This window comes from Triturus cristatus, chromosome 8 (genome assembly GCF_964204655.1).
Source record: "Triturus cristatus chromosome 8, aTriCri1.1, whole genome shotgun sequence".
Taxonomy (NCBI): Eukaryota; Metazoa; Chordata; class Amphibia; order Caudata; family Salamandridae; genus Triturus; species Triturus cristatus.
Window position 1 is genome coordinate 986,985,197 of NC_140591.1, and position 23,128 is coordinate 987,008,324.

Below are 23,128 nucleotides of genomic sequence, written 5' to 3' on the forward strand. Positions count from 1 at the left end.
GGTAGAGAACGCAGAGTTTCATTCTATGGAATTCAGCGCAGTTACTGAAAAACTCAGCGAAATTCCATGGAGTTCCAGGAGCAGGCAGAGTTCGGCGTCCTGATGTTACTCTACTTTCAGAAGCTGCATTTGCCTTCACTGCTTCGGCAACATATGGCACTCTGTGTATAGTGAACACTTGAGCAATCCCGACGTGGATTCTGAAACAGACAGGCAAGCACAGGTGGGGCTAAGCAACTGCATTAATACTAGAAGATGCTGGGCACTAGTAACTACAACTGTAGCAGAGCCAGGGCTGCGATGCCATGACAGACTGTCCCAATCCTGGAGTGGCAGGAAGCGTGGCTGGACCAGCCTCTTTCCTCTGCCCTCCCCTCGCTTGTGATTCTAGGCGGGTAGCTTTGGCTCCGGGTGACTCATGTGCGGATCACACTTCCCCATTCTTAGCCTCTATTGAAGCGTCAGGAAGCAGAGCCCTGCCGGAGACCTTCAGCCCACTCAGCATTCTACCATTCTTCTCAGGATCTTGCTCTCACCTTGTCTTGCAGCGGCACTTCCAGCGTGGAGCAACAGGTGTTCTCTGTCTACGGGACCCCGGTATGGCTTAGATGCGAACTATAGCCGCAATGTAAATGTCTTGGTATAGCTCCGCCACGCTGCTAGGCTGGAGGTCGTACTCCACGCAACTTCCACTTCCCTCAGAGGTCCCACCCCTGCCACAGGAAACACATTCCTCACCCATGACATCAGCATGTGGGCAGCATGCAAGCTCAACTTTTATCCAGCATCATGTCCTTTAGTGAGTTTGGAAGCAGTAGCTTAGCACTGTGCATGTGCGCAAATCAGAATCTCTGCAAAAGCCATGCTCAGAGGTCAGATATGTCTCTGCGCATTTGTAGAAATGGAGTATCTTTATATTGGCCATGCCCAGAATTTAGATCTTACTGCGTATGTGTCTGTAATCGTGCTGGCACTTCGGGATAAGTAAATTAGCACTTTAGATCTTCTTAGAACATCAGTCCCAGACACGCTCAAATAGGATTGTAGGGCCATGAGACAGAGAAAGCTGGTGAAATCCGCTATGCCCATGGTCAGCAGAGTTTTTGGCACACTCCACACTCCAAGCAGAGTGTGGAGTAGCAAACTTCTACCAACTCCGCCGGCAGAGCGGAGCCTGCCGTCCACCCCTACCGAAGACAGACCAAATGGTAGGCTTCAGAAGTAGAAAAAGTTGACAGACAGAAAAAGTTGTTGTGGTTTTCTTTATGCATGAGATTTGTGCAGGTAGGAGTTCTTACTAGCAGAGTCGTCTGCGATAGTTGAGGTATGCTGATGCTGGGAAAGTGTTATGTACTGCCTTGAAAGCATGGGTGAGAATTTTGAATTGTTCTTGTTTGTGAATGGGGAGCCAATGGAGCTCCTTCAGATGTGGTGTGATGTGAGTGCAGTGTGGGAGATTGAGAGTGATTCTGGCTGCTGCGTTCTGAATGTCTTCAGCCTTCTGGTGAGTTTTTTGTTGATCCTGGCATAGATGGTGTTGCTGTAGTCCAGCTTGCTTGTGACCAGGAAGTGTGTGACAGTTTTTGGGGTGCTGATTGAGAGCCATTTGAAAATCTCCCTCAGCATCTTCAGGCTATAGAAGCTTGAGGCAGTGACAGGATGGAATTGGAAGGTCATGTCAAGTTCTCTGTCAATGATTATCCCGAGGTTCTTGATGTGGGATTGGGCGTGAGTGTTGGTCCTAGCCCTGTTGGCCAACAGGTAGAGTACCATCATGAGGTGCTCGTCCTAAAGATCACGATTTGGGTCTTGGTGTTTAGCTTTAAACAGTTGATACTCAATCAGAGGGCGATTCCAGTCATACAGGCATTGATCTTGATCTGAACACATTGTGTCTTGTTCGTGAGGGAAAGAACAAGTCGCATGTCATTGACGTAGGAGTAGATGTTAATGTTGCAAGATCATATGATGCTGGCTAGAGTGCTTGGTTCTAAGTGGGAGGGTGCCCCTGTATGAGCAGGACACCCCTTCAGCTTACAGATTCCATTCTCCCGGGTCGTCAGTGAAGCAGCCATATACTATATTACGCGATTACCATCTTGAAAATGGCTGCAATGAATCCTATCATGTTTGGTATCGAACATTTGGTAATCATACCACAACACCTGTGGAGGTATGATTCCAAGCTCTGGAAGAGCCCTCCGTTAGGCTCTCAGCGTTCCTGGTGCCAACTTTCTGGACCCAGACAGCACAAAATGGTTGCTGCCAAATTAGAGACACATTTCTGCGCTCCTGCTGCTGAGCCAATGTTCAGCAGAGGAAGGTGGACCAATAGGCATCCTGTCACAGGGAGGTGTGACCATCTTCCAGACAGGATTTAGTGTATTGCGACTGGGTGGGTGTGCTTGTCAGTGCCAGAAAATCTGCATGAGAGGCACATTTGGTGTCCTAGTGCATTGTCCAGTTCAAACCAGTCCTGGGAGCCGTTGGCTCCCACTCTGGTGCGAAACTGAACAAAGAACATGGGAGTAACTTCCCTCCTGTCCAGACCCTCCCCTGAATCTTCCCAACCCTTTCCCTAGGGTACTTAAGGGCTTACCTGGGTGTAGGTCCCTAGATTCATCGTGGGATAAGATTCAGATCAGACACCACTTCTTCTTTTGCCGTCTAGGCACTCTGGACTTCGCTGGACTTCGTTTGTGCCTGTCTTTGTCTCCCTTCCAGTCTGCTGCATTGTCTGTGCCTGTGCATCATACAGGAACATTCCAAGCCCTGTGAAGCATCAAAGACACTTGAAGGAATCTCCCTTGGAGTGAAGGAGTCACTCCCCTGCATTCGAAGGCTCTGCAACTAAGTCGACCGGTCTGCTAATCCTGAGCTCCTCCAGGCTCCCAAGACTCTGCAACACAGTTGGTGGTTTTCCATAGCTCCTGAGGCCTGCCATGCCCTCTCACCAAGTTTGAGGCCAGCATCCCTTGTGAGAGTTTCAAAAACCGACCCCCTGTGCACCGCATCAACTTGCAGTAGCAAAGGCTTGTTGACTTATTTCTAAGGAGGTCTTCGGGCTCCAAGTAGCCCCCACCTCGAGCACCTCCAGTGAAAAGAATGTTCAACCACACCGCATCGTGTGCATTGTGGTCTGCGTCTTTTGGTGAGTGGCTTGAGGTCCTCTCGCGACTCCAGTGCCTCCGGCCTGTTGGTCCACTTCAGGGTCACCATGGTTCTTTTGAGCTCCCTTGATTGCTCGAGGCCTGCCCTGACTACCCTGCTGTTGGTGAGTCCCCTGGACCTTGCTGGTCCCAACGTTGCTCCTTCTTCGATTTCTGCATTGGGTGCATTTGCCAAGGCTTGTTGGTGCTACCGTCAGACACCGACCCCTCAGCACTCGGCATACTTCGTGGGACAGCTCGTGCACAGTTACTGGTCCTCCTCAGCATCACTGCAACAATAACAAAGACATTTTGGTAGAAGCATCTTGGTTATTACTGGAACCATAATAAAATGCTGTGAATCTTTGCTTCTTGAGTGCAGCGGATTTTCTTGAAAGAAGAAATACAGGGAGGGTGGGTCAGTCTTACAAGCTGGCACCGACTGAAAGTGCGTGCCGCTATATATTGACCACATTGGAGCATTATCTATCTATCTATTTATCTATCTATCTATCTATCTATCTATCTATCTATCTATCTATCTATCTATCTATCTATCTATCTATCTATCTATCTATCTATCTATCTATCTATCTATCTATCTATCTATCTATCTATCTATCTATCTATCTATCTATCTATCTATCTATCTATCTATCTATCTATCTATCTATTTTTTTTATTACAAATACTTGTATCTATATGTATAATTATTCATCATGGACTCCTATAATGAGGAACTGCAGTTTTCTTCTTGACAGCTATTAAAGGCAAGAAAATAAGTCATAATTGAAGCCTCCTGGTCTCGTAATAAAATACAATTTTTGTCTATACATAAAGAGTATGTTAGTTACGTGATGATTTGGGTGAGGGTGAATGCGTAACAGGCATCAACAATTTAGGAGGTTTCATACCCACCCCGCTTTTTGTTCATAGGAGTGAGAGAGCCCTGGCTGTTAACATGTTGGGTGAGGCTGGGGAGTGTAGACCATCGCTCATTAGTATCTCCTCACATGTAGGGGTTACTGGCGTAACAGAAGAACTTAGCAAACAGCACTTTCCGTGCAGTAGAAACAATTTAGACCCTGCCATAGGATTTAAATTAGCTTCCTGGAATATAGCAGGGCTTGCACCAAAAACTTTCTCAGCAGATTGGTCCACTTTTATTGAAGGCCACAATAGATTGATTTTCCAGGAAACCTGGGCTATGAACCATGTATATCGACAGGGCTACTTAGATTTCTCTAAGAAAGCGCAAGAGGGTCAGAGGGGAAGACCGAGGGGGGGACTTACAACATGGGTGAGACAGTCAGAATGCTACAGGGTGGAGGAATTGTATATTGATAGCGGGGACATTTTAATAATCAGGCTACAGATGGTAAATGTTCCTGATCTGCTGCTTATTAATGTTTATGCTAGGGGGCTGCAAGGGGGAAAAGCTTCTCCCATCGTCGATCTCTTAGATAACTTTTTAACTGAACATAGAGGCGCAAACAATTTGATAATTGCTGGCAATTTTAATTGCTCCTTTGAGCCCCTTGATGAAAACAATGTTAATTTTAACTTAGAGGAGGATGCCCAGTGGAATATTCCACCTTTGAACCTTCCTCCAATTAAAAAATGGACAGGGGCAGCTTTGCAATTAAAAGTGTTTTGCATGGAACAGGTGGTTAGGGCTGCTAACGGGAGAACCATCTCCGATAAGCAGGGTGTACACACTTATAACAACGGGTTGCGTAGTAGTCGCAATGACTTCATCCTGCTTAATAAGGAATTTTGGCCCTCCATAACAGAAATGGAGGTTCGAGAGCGCACTGAAAGCGACCACAACCCCTTAGTGCTTTCCATGAATCCCATAGGTATTTCTTTTGCTGTTAGTCAGGTGCATGGTAATGGCCACGTGGAGGCACTTTTGACTAATGATACTAGGAGAGTTAAATGGTCAAATGTTATTAAAAAAGAAGAGCATCTAGAGCAAATTAATAAATTGGTGGCTAGTGCATTAGTTACTCTTCAGAACTGTGCCACCCAAGAAGAGACTAACTTAAAAGTTGTGCAGGTCCATGGTGAATTGTTTAATAAGCTTAAAGGTTTTCTTATTACTACAATTAAAAAACCTCAGAAACATTCTGGTTTTAAGGCGACTGCCTGGTATGACCAATCTTGTCTAACGGCCTATAGAATCTTAGCCAGGGCGATCAGGTCGAAGAATAGGGGTAATATAAATAGGGCGAGGGCAGGGTACAAGCTGGCCCAACATCAAGCTAAAAGGGACTGGGGCGAACAGTACTGGGCTGAGCTGCTTAAGGCATGCTCAGGGAGAAGTATGGCCACTTTTTGGCACTTAGTGAAGTGGGGCAGAGGCGAACCAAGCAGGGTGCCAGTGAACCACGTAGCTCCAGACCAGTGGGTATCTCACTTTAAAGCCCAGTTTGAAATTATGAATGAGGCACAGGAAAAAACTTGATTTGCCGCCTCCCACATCCAACCTGCATTTTACTAAGAAAGAGGTGGAAACAGTATTACTTTCAGTGCCGAGAGGCAGGGCGCCAGGGCCTGACTGTAGGCCTGACTGTATTCCTGCTGATCTGTTTCTCCACGATATATCTAACTGGGCATCCTACATGCAGCTCCTCGTGAATGCTACAGCAAGTGGAGCACCTATGCCTGGCACATGGTCAGGAGCAGAAATTCTCCCTATCTTTAAGAAAGGGGACAGCTCTAATCCAGGCTACTATAGGCCTATAAGCCTTATTGATTGCATACAGAAAGTTTCAGCTAGGTTGGTTCTGAGCCGTATCCAGGCCTGGGTTGAGGAATATGACATCTTATCTCCACTCCAGGCGGGCTTCCGTTCAAGAACCAGCACTATTGATCAGGTTTTAAGGTTTATTTTGATTTATTGGCGTATAGTAATTATAGGGGGGGGGTACTATCTACGCAGCTTTTGTCGACCTTAAGTCGGCTTTCGATCTTGTCCCCTGCATGAAAATGTGGAGAGCCTTTTGGAATTAGGCATGCCGGTATAATTTTTGGCTTTCCTGGTTACTTTGCATGACGCCAACTACGCGCAGGTACGTTGGGATACGCAAGGGAGTGTTACACAAAGGTTTCCTATAGGGAAGAGGGTTTGTCAGGGGTGTGTTTCTAGCACCAACCCTCTTCTCCCTATACATTAATAAGGTAGTACAGTATTTTCAGAACTACCCTACTGATGCACCAACTCTAGTAGGTATAAAGATCCCGCTGCTTATGTTTGCAGACGATACCCTTATACTCTCTAGGACACGAAAGGGCTTACAGTGTGCCCTAGTGAGATTTGAGGAGTTTTGTCAGGACCGTGATCTTCTAGTGAATGTGGAGAAAATTTATGGTCCTACACAAACATAAGAATATGAAGGGTAAAGTTGAAATGAAGGAAGGTATTTTGGAACAGACTCAGAATTTTGCTTATTTGGGGGTAACTATTGGTAGTAAACTCAGTTGGAAGCCTCAGATTGATTTACTTACTGTCAAGCATGCCCAACTCTCAGGTGCCCTGCTGAAGGAGCAGCGTTTTTCATACACAAAACCAATTGCTCCAGTATTAAAAATATACACTACAAAAATCTGCGCCTCAATTTTGTATGGGGCCAAATTGTGGGCTTTGCTAATCTAGTTCTCCTAGTAACAGCCCAGAATAAATTTCTGAGGTCATTAATCGGCCTTCCGCAGTCTACACCGCTATTGCCCTTATTTCTAGATTTGTGTTGGTATTCAATTGAGGATGTGGCACATTTTAGTCCAGTGGCTTACTGGAGAAGGCTCTGGTTCACTCCAGAGCTTTCCCACTACGCACAGGCTCTTCTGGAAGTTAGGGAGGCTGACGGTATGAGTAAAATCCGGTGGCTAAGGAGAGTAAAAATCACTCTTTGCGAGATTGGGATGAGTAGATTGTGGGTAAATCCCGTCGGAAATCCCTTCCCTGCGAAGAGTGAATTTAAGGCAGCGTCTTGGAATTCGCTTATTATGAAGCGTTTTTCCGCCTTAACTAGACCCTCACTATCCAGAGACTTTCTAGAGCAAAAGGATGAAGCGGAGTACGAAGATTACTGGGATCTCATTACCTCTTCAAAAGATAGGAAACTTTATCACCAATTTAGGGTGGGTTCTCTTCCCACCAATTTATTTGTTAGTAAATGACATACCTCGATTAGCAGTAAATGCCCATTCTGTCCCAACCATAATGAATCACTGGCACACATTCTCTTTGTATGCCCAGCATATAAAATCCCTAGGACCAGATGGCTGAAACCCCTATGTTCAATTATGGGCACTAGGCTGAGTAGCGAAGCACTTAGGATCCTAAAAACATCTACTAATGAGTCCACAGTGATCGCTGTTGCCAGGTTCTTAGGCTGGTCGTGGGTGATACGTGCTAATGAGAGGAGGTATTGTTAATTCTCCCTTCGCTCCCCAGTCTGGGTTAAAAGTTTTTTGTATTTTTGTACATTGCTGTATTAGTTTAGAATGAACCTAACCTGGTTTTTGTAGGCAGGATCGTGAATATTTGTATATACCTTGGTGGCAGTTAAGCCTGAGTTAATTTTAGCAGTTTTTTAGCTATTTATTATATATTTATGTATTTCACCATTGAGGACCCATTACACTTCTTGTATAAAATCATTTTAATGTTTAAATATGTTTACCTTTTTGCTCATGTATTTCACCTCTTGGATTAAATGAATTGTCTTTTGTGATTTTAAATCGAAATAAAGACTAAATGATGATGATGATGTTAGTTAATAATGTATTAATACATGCTAAAACAGACAGATTAAATAAAATATGTTACATTTTGTACATTATGGTTCTCAGCTATGTCCTTCAATAAAAAATAAGAGCATTGGAAATTGAAATATAAAATATTTTTTAAGAGCATGGCCCACATTAGTTACGTAATTTTGGCATGAAGCCTTGCCATGGGGATCTGTCTTTAGAAATGTGGTTGGTCTGCAATGCTGCCATAACATGTCTGCCACTATCTACATAGGAGTTAAAACAAGCATTGGCATAGCCAATAGGTCTCGCCTTTGGTACATTATAAGTGTTTAGCTATGCAACAGTTGATGTTGCACCAATGATATTGTGTTGCATAATTAAATACTTATAAGGTCCCAAAGGTGAGGCCTATTGGCTATGCCAATGCCTGTTCTTATTTGGCATTATGAATATTTCAACTAATGGAAAGCGTTGTGGAACACGATACAAAATAAATGTACTGTCCAGGAACCTAAATGCTTTACAGATTTAGGTGTCCTTACCTGTAGCAGTCACGTTTCAGAGAAAAAAGAGAGCAGAGGTTTTTACTGTTTTAGTAATATTTTTATATGCAGCAGCTCTCCGCAAAAGCCAAGCAGTTAGCCAGGCTCAAAAACGTTGGCTTGGAAATGAATCTCAACAATAGAATGTATGGGGCACTATAGATAAGGATGGCAAGAAGCAACGCTCATGTTGGGGTGCTCCAAATCTTTAAATTGCTTACAGTTTGGAGGCTGAGTTCATAGCAAAGCACACTTAGCATGATGTTTGTCTGCAGCTACGTTTCTTGCGACATTAGCAACAAGAGAGTTTTGCATATCATAAAGTCAATATGTGAATAAAGCATATCCAAGGGAAAAACGAATTGCTGTGGGATGTTTCCATAAACTGTCCGGTTTGGGAATAGCTAGAAATAAACAGGTTCTGAATTCTTTTGCTTATCCTTATCTTTAGAAGAAGAGGCAGCATTAATACTTTGTTAAATGATATCACCTCTGCCATTTGTGCATTATAGTTACAAGTGCACCTGGAAGTTATTGTAAGCCTTAAAGTACGCTGAGCGAACGTCTGTTTTTGGAGACAGCTTCTATTTAGAGGCCTCCGATCCTTTTTGTCTCCGTTCAGGTGAAACGCGCACGCACTACTGCTCTGTTGAAAGGTGTTTACTTTAGAAGAGGCGCACATCCCCCCAGTAGGGAAGATTGCAAGACGAGAGTGGTTCAATAAATATTGTCTCAAACAAAATCGCATTATGCGTTTTTTCCAGACATGCATGATTTTTCAATGTTTAATTGGGAAATATAGAAAATTCAATGCAGCTTAATGCACCCACTGCAAAGCAGATACATTAAACACTAAATTACATTCCACCCTACAATACATATATTTTCTACTCCTTAAACAGGGAAATGTTTACAAGAAACTCTAAAATGTCTATTAGTACGATTACTTTTGAGAGAGTAGAAACCGAAAAGCAGCATTCAGAGCAGTACTTCAGGATGGCTGTTCGTATAAGTGCAAATGCGCGTTTGTGCATTTCAAAAGGTTAATTAGCATGACAAGAGACTCGTCCCTGAAAACCCCAGAAGACGGCAAAAGACAGGAAAAGCTTCCTGGAGGGGGGATGGGCCCTTTTGCAACAGGGCACACCTTGCTAAACTTGGTCTACAGAGCAGCAGCATGGCATATAACTTGTTTGCCATGAGAATGGCAAAAAAGGGGCCCAACATCTAAACAGAGACTCTCCGTGATTATCGCTCAACCTCACTACAAAATTACGGTTACAAAAACAAAGTGAAATAACATTTGCAGGCGCCATACAAAATTCGATGTGTGTGCCTACAATTACTCTGTTACTTATTGCATTCCAAACAAAACTATTCCCGAGCTGTACATGTGGCAGAGTGTGCGCTCTGTGAAAAGTTTGAAGTTGGAATATGTTGGGAGGTATTTGGATTCCTTTTTTATATTTTTAACTAGTTATTCTTCTCGAGACAATATTGACTAGCTATGTTGGAAAATGCACACAATAAAGTACCCTTTCATTTTGGAAAAAAGTTGCTCTTACTGAACAAAAGCGTGGCGAAAATAAAATGAGCGTAATACAAAGACAAATGGGAAAGAAAGAGAGAAAACGAATGGAGACAATTAGGAAAAGGGAATTGCAGAAAAAATACATGGAGAGGAATAAGAGGAGGAGGGAGGTGGAAGACCAGGAGAATCAGGGCTATCACATAGGGGAGACAATGAAAAATAGGATTAGCTGAAAGAGGTATGCGCAAAATCGAAAATAAAAGAAAGTAGCAACTTCAGTAAACACGCAGTGCTGGCAAGCAAATCGCTGGGCAGAAAGGTAGGAAAAGCAAGAGCTTCTGAGGAAAATAGAGATACAGGGACTAACGAGGATAAATAGGATGTCTCGGTGTGCCTTGTGCTCGGCTGGCGCCTCGGGCATGTTTACTGCGGGAACACATGGGAATGCAAAGCCATTAATCAAGCAGGATGGCTCTGTCTCCCTTCACGCCCAGGGAGGAGGGAGATGCAAGCAGAGCATCAAAGGGCTGGGTGAGAAGGGAGGGGGGAATACAAGGAGCAGAGAAGCAGCTGTGCACGTGCACGCCATCGTGCACTCAAGCTCTAGGCCAGCAAAACCATGTGGATAGCACTTTTGAAAACCCACTTACAAAATGTCTCACAGAGACAGCTTTCGCTGTCTTAGCGAGACCTAAAAAAGGCTGCCAGCCAAAGAGCAGACAAAAATGGCCTGACTGTAGGAAAGTGGAATAATATGTGGTATGGCTGGGTGGCCTTATCATGTAATATTATCACAATACCCCAAAGATGGTTCTTGGATTCACAGTAATAAATCCTTAACTCAGTCGGGTAGAATGGCAAAGAGCAGTCAGGCTTTACTAGAGGAACATGTGTTAAGCATTTCAGAGTACCAACATGCACGATAAGTAATTGATCTGACCCATGAGAAATCCGTCACCAATTTATAAAAGTAGAGTGTATTTGATCTTAATTTATACACCAAAATGAATGGAATACCATACTTGTAACTGGAGTTATAGATTTTTAAAGCAATATTTAATCAGTGCAGGAAAATACATAAACAAAATAACATTGGGGTCAATGGCAAAATCCACTAGTGACAATCGGTCACTTGCAGGTTGAGTTACTTGGAGCCCTTATAGGGATAAGGACATGCTGACACCAGGACTAGGCCTCAATAGTCAGACCAATTTTACCCAGCATGGGAGTCCAGGGTCAGAGTTGTTCTTACTGTTCTTGGTGCTGAACGGGAGCCCCGGGTGGTGCTGTTTTTACCACTTTCACAGTGCTACAAGAAACAAAAGTACAACAGGTGCACAACTGCTGACATTGAATGATAGTTGCATTATTTTCTCTGTAGCTGCAACATCAAGTATGGGAGTTGGTTAGCCAGCTGGTGAGTAACAAGCCTTGGCAGAGGTAAGCACAACAAACAGCTTTGGAAACTGCACTGGACCAGGGGAGTAACATAGCAGCCTGGGTCTTTGGGGCAACTGAGACTTCAACTCCCACAATGCCCTGAACCACTTGGAATTGGGCAATCCCTTGTAGGGCCTGATGGCCAGCAATTCTTTAGATACAGTGAGCGTTTTTACCTGCACTTTGCAGGGGACTAGTCCTGGGGAGACTGAGGGCGCTCTTGACTTCTACAAGGTTCCCTCTCTTCGGGAGTGTCGAGTTTTTGCCAAGGACGAGGGTCGTTCACTGAGTTTCAAGTCTGTTGCCGCAGGGACTGTGTAGCACTCTTTTGCTTTGTGCTGGTAGGCAAAGTCCTGTTGTCGGCGACACAGTTCTCCTCTTGGTCCTTCCTTGAAATAAGTTGTTTGGATCTGAGGCTCTGGTGTCTGGGGAGTCTCTTAACTCCTAGATGTAGGGGAGTTAGGGTTGAGGGAGGAGGTAGCCAATGGGTAGCTAGTCCCTGCTGCTATTCCGGCCCTGAGATGACCACATCTGGTAAGGTAGGTCACATTTTCTACCCAGAACCCACTATTTCTGCTCTCATAAAAATGGCAGAATTCACTTTTAGATGTACAGACCAGGCTGCTCACCCTAATGGTGTGACCAGCCTACCTGGGGGAGTACACTTCCTGCATAGCGAATTTTCCTGCTTTGTCTGAGTACAAGCACGCCTTGAGGAGAGTTGTTTCCTCCTCAGGAGGACAGCCCAGATGAATATGAGAGGCAGTGGAGCCTTTGAAGCTCATTGCTCTTATGTACCAATTCACTAGCCATCTGGGGAGGAGGGAGGTGTGACATCCTTCCTGCTCAGCCTTTTTCTCTGACTCCTAGGAGTGACCACATTGCCTGGCAGGAGGTCTGAATCTTGTCTTGGCAACAGCAGTCATGGAAATGTGTGGGCTGATCAACCAGATCACAGTAAAGCTGGGGGCAACATCTAAGATGTCCTCTGGGTGCCTGTCATATCACCCAGGGCATGTAAATCATGGCAGGGTGAGAAGACATGTTGTTTGATACCAAACATGACTTATTTTGGTGGTACCATCACAGCGATGCCAATTTGAGGGTGCCCGGTTGGCAGCCCATGTTATCCTATGGACCTTTAGCACATATAGTAGTGTTCAATGGGGAACGCTACTATAGGGTCATATAGGATTGTACTTACATGTTCACACCTTAAATATAATCCACCCTATCTCTTGGGCTGAGAAGGCCTTCCTTAGGGGTGCCTTATATATATTAAAGGAAATGTAGATGGGTTTTGAACACATGGTGAGGGCACAGTTGAGTTCCAGCGGTTTGCACTGCTCCTGCGGTCTGCAATGGCAGGCCTGCTGTAGGTAGGTTACATGGGTCACCCAGGGTGACAAAAACTCGTGCTGCAGCCCTGGGGACCCCTTTATCATCAATGCCCTGGGTACCCCTCGTGCCATATACTAGGGAATTATAAAGGGGTAAAACTTTTGCCAGTTTGGGATTACCAAGTCAAACATGACAGTTTTAGAAGAGAGCACACACAGCAGACTCCAGTGCACTATCAGAGTCATAATCATCAGTATTTGGAGCAAAAAGTGGGGGTGAGCATACAAAAAGGGGCGCTTTCCTAAACTGACAAACTTAAAGTGAGATCATTAGTGATTGGTAAAAATGAAAAATCATTCAATTTCTGCATGAAAATGCTAAATTTGGAGAGTATCCACCCCACACCACTAGCTTTTGGAATTAGTTAAAGAAATAAAGTGGCACCAATATTTTTTTGCCACTAGGGACATCCTTCTCCCTATCGTCTACTTTAAATAATGACGAGCAGCTATGCATAGAAAAACAAAGACACGATTGTTCCAAATAAATTATGAAAGCATTCATTCCTCTACCTCATATTGGAAAGATTGGGGCAACAACATATATACACATTACACAAGGGCCATGTCTGATAAGGAGTCTGATAATTAATCAATTACTGTAAACAGTCCAAAAAAAACTATCTTAGCAAAACATTCTGTAAAGTACTCCAATAAGGCAACCTTTAGCATACTCAGAATTACAATAGTCAGCAGATGGTGATGAAGATAAAGAGATGATTAAGATGCTATGCACAGCAAAGGTGGAGTCATCCTAGTAGTTTGTGCACTGCAGGGAACTATGCAGTAGTCTGGGTTGTGCCAGATTGAAATAAGGCTGATTAGTCTGTCGTCAGCATGGATGTGAAAGGTCTGGGATTACAAAAGGACAGTGCGACATAATAGCTAAACTCTCTGAGTGATGGTGATACAAAGGCCAGGATAGGCTAAGCAGTCTACCTGCAGGGTGCAGCAAGTGGTAACACTCTTTGGGCTGACTAGATGGACTGAAATTGTAACACTGATCCCCTACAGCAAAGCAAATACTTATGACACTTGAGAAGACCTACTGGGAAAATTATCCAGGATACAAAAGTCAACAGGAAGGAAACATTAATGATCCCAAGTGAATAAAAGGAGAACAGAACCATTGAAGGCCCTGTATAAGGCTAAATCTGCTCCAGTAGCCACTTATGGCAGCGATGTACAGGATTATAAAAATCTGAGGGCAGTCCAAGTGAAAATGTATTTTGTAGGGGCTTACTTGCGGTACTTGCTTCCACCACTCTCTCATGGTCCATAAGGAACTTGGGATGCCCTATCTTTCGGACCGTATTGCACTTCACCCTTTGATTAGATGACTTAACATCTGGGTGCAGCAGGAAAATCTTCTGAGCAGAGAAATAGTTAAGGACTGTCCGATTCTTGATGGGTGTAGGTCAGTCAAAAGGCTTATGTTTATCAGGGAAACTTTTGCCAAGCTTGGCAGGTCCGCCGTTTTTGAGTCGCTCTCTTCTATTTTAAAAGATGACATTGCTTGGACCAGGGACAACTTCTTGCGATGGAAGACATCTGAGAGGGAAACTATTGATCTGGATAAACCCACGGGGGCAGATTTACAAGAACTGACGCATCTCTGCATGTTAGCAGAGATGCGTCAGTTAATTTGCGTCATGCAAAAAAACCTTGCGCCACGATGGATGCATCGCATTTACAATGTAGCGCATCATGGCGCAAGGATTGACAGATGCGTGACACATCTGTTTGTGTAAAGGCAACTCATTGCTGGAGTCGTGTCGCAAGCACAACGCAACTCCAGCAATACTTCGGAATGCCTATTCCTATTATACTGAGTCACTCCTTATGCCTGCTTCAAGCAGGCATAAGGTTTTGACGCAGTGTCGTCGTAGAAGGATTTGCAGTGAAATCTTGTAGATTTCACTGCGTCACTTTTACGAGGCTTTCTTATGTCGGAACGCCCACTCTGCATACATTATACCTGACGCAAGTATAATGTAGCGCAGGGCTTTACAGCATGACGCATCTTCCTAGATGCATCACGTTGTAAATGTGTTGCAACGTGGTGCATCGTTTAAGATGCCGCTGCGTCACAAAAGTAACGCAACTTCAGTGTAAAAGTGTTGCGAGGGGCTTGTAAATCTGCCCCATGGTTCATGGCCACGCAGGATCCTAACAGGTCCTGCCATTGAGGCCTATTTGCTTACTACTATTAATGTCCCTCACCGATTTCACCTTACTAGGTTTAAGTTTAGCCAGTTCCACACGTTGTTCGCATTTCCCAAACCCGATGCCTGGAACACAAAGTCAAGTCCCTGTACCTGCGATTATGTTTCCACTAGGACCTCTTGCAATTTGTGTTTTTTGTGGCTTTTATGAGATCACCCTAAGGATGTTTTTATTTCCTTTATTGAAACCTTTACATTTTGTCCTAGTGAAGCTTTAATGTATCTGTAGTCACTTGCGGACGTACGTTGAATATATGCTATAGCTCGATTTCTTGTCTCATCTCTGAGATTTAGAAAGCTGTTTGTTCAGGGGAGTGATTTCATTTAAGTGTTCCCGAATTCTTTTTGGGGAGAAGCTGATTATGCATGTGCACTTTTTTTTATTGGCGAGAAATGTTCTTGTTATGTTGATCTTAGTTAAATAGGTGTGCTATATGTCCATTTGTTGGGATTACAGTAGGTTTCAACCAGGATGGTAGTGTTTTTGATTAAATGGGCTGTTTTTTAGTTTGAATATGAGGCTGCTAATGGAGGGATTGTTTTAGGCTGTATCAATTTTGATGACTAATCTTGTTTTAATTCTGTATTTCGGAATTAAATTTTGTATGTTTTTATTGATGTTTTATCCTTTTTTGGATTTGGGTGGGCAATTATGTTTTATATACTTTTATGGTCTTATTTAGACCGAATAACGTTACTTCGACTGACTGACTAATAGGATCGACCAAGAATCTGAACTGACATTGGGTTCCAATAGAGCAACCTTTGGCAAACATCCTTAATACCTTTCTTCAAACCAGCCCCCAGAGTCTCCCACGTAGGGGTAGAAAGAAAATGAATATTCTTACAATTGGCTGAAACACCAGATGCTGATAAGCTGTATCCCCACCAGGTCTGTGGAAATAAAGTTTTGTAAGTTGGATGATGAGAGATCAGTCAATCGGGTCCCAGCGAGAAGGGGGTGAACTGATGTGTCTTCCTGAAGTGAAGAAGGTTCTGAATATTCTCAGATACCCTCTATTATGGGAGAAGCAGCCTAAGAATGACCCAGGCCAGAGGAGGGAAGAGATGCACTATGTCTGCCCCCTCTGAATGTCCCATGAGAAGGTCCAGAGTCCCTTCAGAAGTCTTGTATTTGACCTCCAGACTTGGAACAGGTCAGATCATCCAATCTGTACAGGAGATGAAAAGCTCTATCCTATGGATATGTAATCCCAAAAAATGCCCCCTCTGTAGACTGTCAACAACACAACGTGACTTCATACCGAGCTGTGGGCTAGCGTTATTTCAGCTGTTTAGACCATTACAGTCCTCCTGTTATACAGCAATAGCTACTTGAGGCTCTGTCTTTGCTTGAGCTGGGGCGAAGCCAGTACCTAGGTCATCAAGAATGGCTCCATGCTTTCCCTCATCTTGGAAGTGACTGAAGCTCAATTGATCTCTTCAGTATTCTGCCCAAAGTGGCCGGTGATAGGTAGGAGTACAGTAAACCACATATCACTATACTGCCATCCCCTGGCCTGCCCAGGGGAAAATCACTTGTGGATCGCAGACTTTACCCTGGGGTCCAGGGAAAGCTGCGCTCCTGCAGCCAAGAGCCCACCTAACCCCAGCATGATCCGTGGATAAATACACATTACAGAACAGCTACACAAGATATGGTACAAGAGCTGTGTGAGTGTTTAGTTTGCAGAAGGAAGAATGCTGTGCTGAAGGTCTTCTAAGAATCCTATGGTCGGTGCTTTTAAATTTCAGAGCACCAAATACCAAGGCTGCATATCGTTAACTACACCTCATGCATCTTTATTCGACTACCAAAAGACTTCCTGTCCCTGGACATCAATTCACCAACATGCCAGGGGTAGACAAAGTGACATTGAATGCCATTTGACCTTTACTTTGACTCACACACACATGCTTACACATACTAACACATTAACATATGCTCTCACACTGAAAGACACTCTCACCTACAAGCAGAGATACAACATACATTTAACAGCATTTTTTACTTACCTTAGCTTCCAGACAGGGTCATTTTTTCAGCTAAGGTTCTTTTTTTGTTACACTAATAGTGAATAATATTTTTCACTAATTTTATTATAAAAAAGTTAACAGAAACCAGGCAAGTGGCTCTCCAACCAGCCTCCTCCATTAGGAAGAGCTGCCTCTCTGTTCCAGGCATTGATTTTGCCACCTCTGAGGCCAGGGTTTGCAAAATCAGTGCCTGGGGTAGCAAAGGGCAAGCCAGGGGTCGCAGTTGCAACCCATGGTGGCCTCTAAATGACGCCCATGCTCCTGTCCCTTTATCTCTTTCTTACAGGTTCCTGCTTTCTCCTTTTGTGACTTTTTTCCTGTCTTTCTCCTTCTTTTCCTTTTATTTTTCTGTCTTGCTCTCAGAAATTTCCAATGAGGAAAAATAAGTGCTGATCCCTAAAAAAGAGTGCCAGCGGACCCCACCGGCAACCACTGGCTCAAATTAAGCACCAGCTGTGGTGCGGTATTGGACCTGGTGTAGCAAACCACAACCTTCCAAATGATGTGGTGGCATCATTCTCCACATCAGTGTATCCGAAGGTAGGGTGCCAAATTATTGTCTTGTAGAGGCACCAGGCTGCCCTAATGCTGGTGAGTGATTGTCATCCTGGGGGAGAAAATCACCAGCAGCCTTTTTTCTCCCCGCCTACATTCAACCTGGGAAGCTCAGCATGTGCTGAGCCCACTCCTCTTACTGTCAAGGCAGGTATGTCGTTCCATTGCAGGAGCAAAGCGTTGTGTTTGTGGACATCCACACACATGTGAGGGTGATGTGTGCAGTCCAATCACCGCAGGGAGGTGGGCCTTCATCCTTCCAAGAGTGCCGTAGAGGAGGGAGCGCTATGAGCAGGATGTAGACCTGCATTGGGCACTTCAGGGAAAGCAGTAGGATGTAACTTACCCTCTAACCATACAGCTAAAACTTGTCACAAGGGAGACCTTTAAAGTACTTTTAAAAAGTAATTCTGATACAAATCAAAGTAGACAATGACCTAACTCAAACATTCCGATTTAGGAGGATAATAGAACAAAAAGATGTATTTGGCTAAAATGGGACCATTCAAAATAAACTGCATATGAATTAGTTGGGGCCTCACAAGGGGGGCTTGGGGGGGGAAGGCGACCGCAGGGAGTCCCCACCCCCGGGCAGTTTGGGAGGGGGCGTGTGGAGGGAGGGGTTTGCTGGCCCTGCGCGGCCGTTTTGAATTTGGGCTTGCTGGTAGGGGAAAGGTAGCCCAAATGCAGCCCAATTAGAGCCCAAAACTAACAGAATGTTGCGCAGGTATAAATACCTTAGGCGCCCGCCCCCGGCCACCATTTTAGGTTTGGTGACCTGGTGGCCGGGAGCTAGGATAGTGTCGTGTTTTTTGTTGAGGTGTTTCTTAATTGTGTGAAGGTTGGTCGTGATGTCGTCCCAGGATTACCGAGTGCTGGAGGCTCTTCGGCTGTTATCGGAGGCAGGCAGGATGGACTTGGTGATCGGGGACGTCGCGGGGCCGTCGCGGCCCCCGCGGCAGGCCTCGGCCGGAGTGGCGGCTGCGGTTGCGGCGTGTACCTCGCCGATGCGTTCAAGGCAGGTTGCGGTGAGTGAGAGGGGACGCCCGCGTGTGAGAAGGGCGGTCCCCGCTCGTCATGGCCAGTCGGGTCGGGTAACGGTGCCGGGGGAGGCAGGTGTGGTGTCTGCGACGGGGCCCGTGTCATCGCCTGCGATGGTGGGTAAGCGCGGGGGCGGGCGCGGCACGAAGCGTCGTTCGTCGTCAGGGCCGGAGGTGGTGTTAGGTAGCGCGTGGGAGGAGGAGGTTTTGCTGAGTGTGGGCGGGCCGGCAGTTGGAGAGCAAGGAGCGGGTTGGGCGCGGGGGTCGGCACTGGCGGCCGGCCCTGCCGGTTTTGGATTTGGAGATTGCTCGTTTGTCGCGGGGAGTGCGGGGGGGTTAGAAACGGGACCGGAGCTGTCACGTGGCTCAGTGCCAGAGTTGAGGGGCCTGGGGGGGTATGCAGAGGCGGGTGTGGCGGACGAGCGGTGCGGGGGGCATGGCGAAGCAGCGCCTGTCAGCCCCTTATTGTTTTCGCCGGGTTCATCCATAGGGGGCGCGTTTTTTTCGGTGGGGGCGAGTTCGTTAGGGGAGGGGGAATGGGCGCAGGTGGAGGGGTGGTGCCCGGCACAGGAATTGAGGAGGCAGGGGGAGCAGGGGTTTTTGGAGCGGGGGAGTGCAGAGCAGCTTCAGGTCCAAGGAGGGGTGGGCTGGCATGCCGTAGATGAGGAGCTTGTGGGGGGGGCTGGGGAAGGGGAGTTTAGGGAAGAAGGTTGGTTTGTAGGGGACGGGGAGGCAATTGGGGGGGGTGTTGCGAGCGAGGGCCTGGACATTTTTCCCTCCTGGGCAGAAGGTGTCAGGGGCCTGGGTGGGGAGGGAGCGGCAGGGTGGTCAGGTGCCCTGGGGCAGGTAGCGGTAGGTGGCGACAGGACGAGGGCAGTGTATGTGGCGAGCGGTCGTGCCCGTGCTAGGTCGGTTCGGTCGCTGTCTGGGGGGAGAGGTTATAGCGAGGTTGTGGCGTCGGCGTTGGGTCATGCTCGGTTGGAATGGAGCGAGGATGAGGAGGAGAGGGTGGCGCCGCTGAGTGCGGGAGTGGGACGAGTGAGTGCGTCAGGTAGTGGTGTGGCAAGTTCGGGTTTTCTGAGGGGTATTGGATCGCGGGCAGCTAGTGGTTTTGTTGCTCCTGGCACACCAGTCCAAACTTTTTCTTTCCAGGTTAGGTCAAGTAGCAGAGCAGCGGACTCGGTAGGGCGAGGTGCGGCCCATTATCGCCGAGGAGAAGGGAGGATGAGGCCTTGCGCGGCACATTCCGTACCGGCGGGGGATCCCGTCGCGGCCAGCTCACGAAGGTCCGGCGCGGCCTCGCTGGCCCCAACGTCACGCCGGTCAAGGTGGATGGATTTTTCTGACAGGATGGACAGTTGTGTTAGGCGGAGTAGAGGGGAGGACCGGCGTGTACAGTCGGCTCCCCCGCAGGATGGTTTTAAGGCCGTGGAGGCCAGTAGTGCTCATTCAGGGTCCGGTAAGGCCCGTGTGGTGGATTTTGCTCCAGAGGAGTTGTTGGTGGATGAGCCAATACTCCTGGATTATGATGAGGACAGCCCCGAGGAAGGGGAGATTCGGGGCTCCGAGGGGGGGGGAATTTCTCATGTTTCTCATAGTCTGTTGCAGGTTCCGGGTGTGGCACCCATCGCACAGTCCTTGGTGGCGAAACCTACAGGAGAGCACGGCCCGTCAGCGAGGGCGCATCCTCCAAGGGATTCTTCTGCACGGGGAATGAGGCGGTCGGAGTCGGTCCGCACACCCTCTTTAGAGCCAGGTGAGAGCGTAAAAACACAGGCCAAACCTATTATGGTGTCTGTGGGGTCTGGGGAGGACGGGGGTGGGGGTCTGTCGGAGGGGAGATTATATAGAGGCAAGTATGTGAAGGACACGGGAGTTGGCACGGGGACGGAGGGAGCATTGTCGGGGGCCAAGGTGGAGAGTGGGTCTAAGGCGGAGGCAGGCGATGGTAAGGAAAAGCCGCAGAGCAAGGAACTAAAGATCAAGAAGCTCCCTTATATGGGGGTGACTAAGCCCCTGGGGGCGCATTTAATGCTGGCGACAAAAGAGCGTATTTGGAAAGGTGAATATGTTGAGATTCTGAAACTGTTACACAGGGAGGTGAGGTCTAAGGAGGGTTCTAAAGAGGAGGAGTACGAGTTGGCCAAGCGCCCTAAGGTGCCGCTGACGATCGAGAACTGGACGGCGGCGTTCTTAATTTATGCTAGTGTTTACTGCGAAAAGTTTCCCGAGCGCTGCGTAGCCATATTTAAGTATATGGACGTTATTCGGAAGGCTCAAATCACTGGTACGGGTTATGCTTGGGCCCAGTATGACGAGGAATTTCGAGCCCGTATGGCTTGGGATGATGAAGCTAAATGGGGCGAGTTGGATAATGACCTGTGGCAACATACCATGGGGGCCGCGCCAGGGGGTAAGACGATTTTTACGGCTAGTGGTCTGCCGTTAGTTTACCGGCCCTTTCAGGGAAAGCCCACCCGGGGTGGGGTGGGAGGCTCAGCCGCATCACAGTCTGGGGTCGGGGCTTGTTGGGATTTCAACAAGGGCCTGTGCACGCGAGAGTATTGTAAATACAAACACGAGTGTTCTAAGTGCGGCAAGCGGCACCCCCTCGTCAACTGCTGGGGAGTTAGGCCATCAGGAGGGCAGCAAGCAGGTGCAGGGTTGCCTGGCAGCGCGCAGCAGTCACAGGGTGGGCGAGGGGGTAGGGGCGCACAAGGTCCTGGGCCAAAGGGCTCCTACACCAATTAAATTGGCTCGGCTACAGGCTGCCCTGGATGGCTACGAGGACTTGGTGGCAAAGCGAACTCTTTTGGATGGTTTCAGGTGGGGTTTTCATTTGGGGTACCACGGGCCCCGGCAGAGAAGGTGGGCGGATAATTTGAAATCCGCAGCAGAGCACAAGCTGGTGGTGAGGGAAAAATTGCGTAAGGAAGTGCATGAGGGGAGGATGGCAGGCCCGTTTGGAGAATGGCCAGTTCCTAATTTGATCATTTCCCCTATTGGTGTGGTGCCCAAGAAGGAGGAGGGGCAGTTTCGGCTGATTCAGCATTTGTCATGGCCTGAAGGGTCGTCAGTCAATGATTTTATCGATGAAGACGCTGCTTCGGTGTCATACTCCTCAGTTGACGTCGCTATGTCACTGGTTGTGGCCGCGGGCGCAGCTGCAGGGATGGCAAAGTGCGATATTAAGTCGGCTTTCCGGCTGCTCCCGGTTCATCCGGATGACTGGCCTTTGTTGGGCATACAATTTGAGGGTGAATGGTATGTGGATAAGGCGCTACCCAGGGGTTGCTCGGTGTCATGTGCTCTTTTTGAGCTCTTCAGCACTTTTTTGCAGTGGTTTTTCACGCACCGCACTGGTCACAGCTGGGTCACACATTATTTGGATGATTTCTTTTTTGTGGGCTCTCCGGGCTCTTCGGAGTGCCGGCGTGCGCTGGAGTCGTTTCAGGAGCTTATGGAGGAGTTGGGGGTGCCTTTAGCTCCGGAGAAAACAATGGGGCCGGATACGATCATTTCATTCCTGGGCATTGAACTTGACTCAGTTGCGATGCAGGCTCGGTTGCCCGCGGATAAGAAATCTAAAATGTTGGTTTTGCTGGACGAGATGTTGGCTCGATCGAAGGTGACGGTGAAGGAAATACAGGTGTTGCTAGGCCATCTGAACTTTGCTTGTAGGGTGGTTCAGGCGGGGCGGACTTTCTGTCGGCGCCTGGGCCGGGCTTTAGCAGGCCGGCACTTGCCTCATCATCATGTGCGCCTGTCGGCAGGGGTGAAGGAGGATCTGCGGATGTGGTCCTTTTTCTTGCACTCATTTAACGGGGTGCCTTTGGCCAGGGACGAGGATGTACAGTGGGATGTGCAGCTGTTTTCAGATGCAGCGGGCAGTGAGGGTTTTGGCATTTACTGGCAGGGGCATTGGTGTGCAGAGCAGTGGCCTCAGGAGTGGAAGAATGGTGGGCGGAGCATTGCCTTTTTGGAACTTTTCCCACTTTTGGTGGCTTTGACCATTTGGGGCAAAGAGCTGGAACACAAGAGGGTGCTTTTCCGTGTGGACAACATGGCGGTGGTGCAAATAGTCAATAGACAATCGGCCAGGGATGAGCAGATTCTGAAATTGCTGAGGGTGTTTGTGCTGGGCTGTTTGCGCTATGACATTTCATTCAGGGCTTTGCACGTACCGGGCGTGGACAATGACATTGCGGATGCTTTGTCTCGTTCACAGTGGGGGAGATTCCATGGGCTGGCCAAAGAGGCGGACAGGACACCGACCCCGATGCCGGAGCACCTCTGGTCGGTCGTCAACGCAGGGTGTTTCAACTGGTGGTAGGTTCTTTGTCGGTTTCCACGCGTACGGCGTACACATTGGCATGGAAGGAATTTTTGGCATCAGGTGCTAGTAGGAGGGAAGAGCCGGGGCGCAGTTCGGAGGATGTGGCTCATTT

The 23,128-nt window shown here is 47.2% G+C and overlaps 1 protein-coding gene across 2 annotated transcripts in view; it reads left to right on the plus strand.

The window, feature by feature from the left end:
* TLR8 (toll like receptor 8) overlaps window positions 1-23,128 on the plus strand; it is a 73,222-nt gene that overhangs the window by 42,934 nt on the left and 7,160 nt on the right. The window contains exon 1 of one of the 2 annotated variants that reach the window (XM_085622536.1): window positions 22,923-23,009. The exons of the other annotated variant lie outside the window; for it this stretch is intronic. The gene's annotated coding sequence lies outside the window, so the exon portion shown is untranslated. Of the gene's footprint in view, window positions 1-22,922; window positions 23,010-23,128 lie in introns of those variants that run through there. 2 annotated transcript variants of the gene reach the window in all.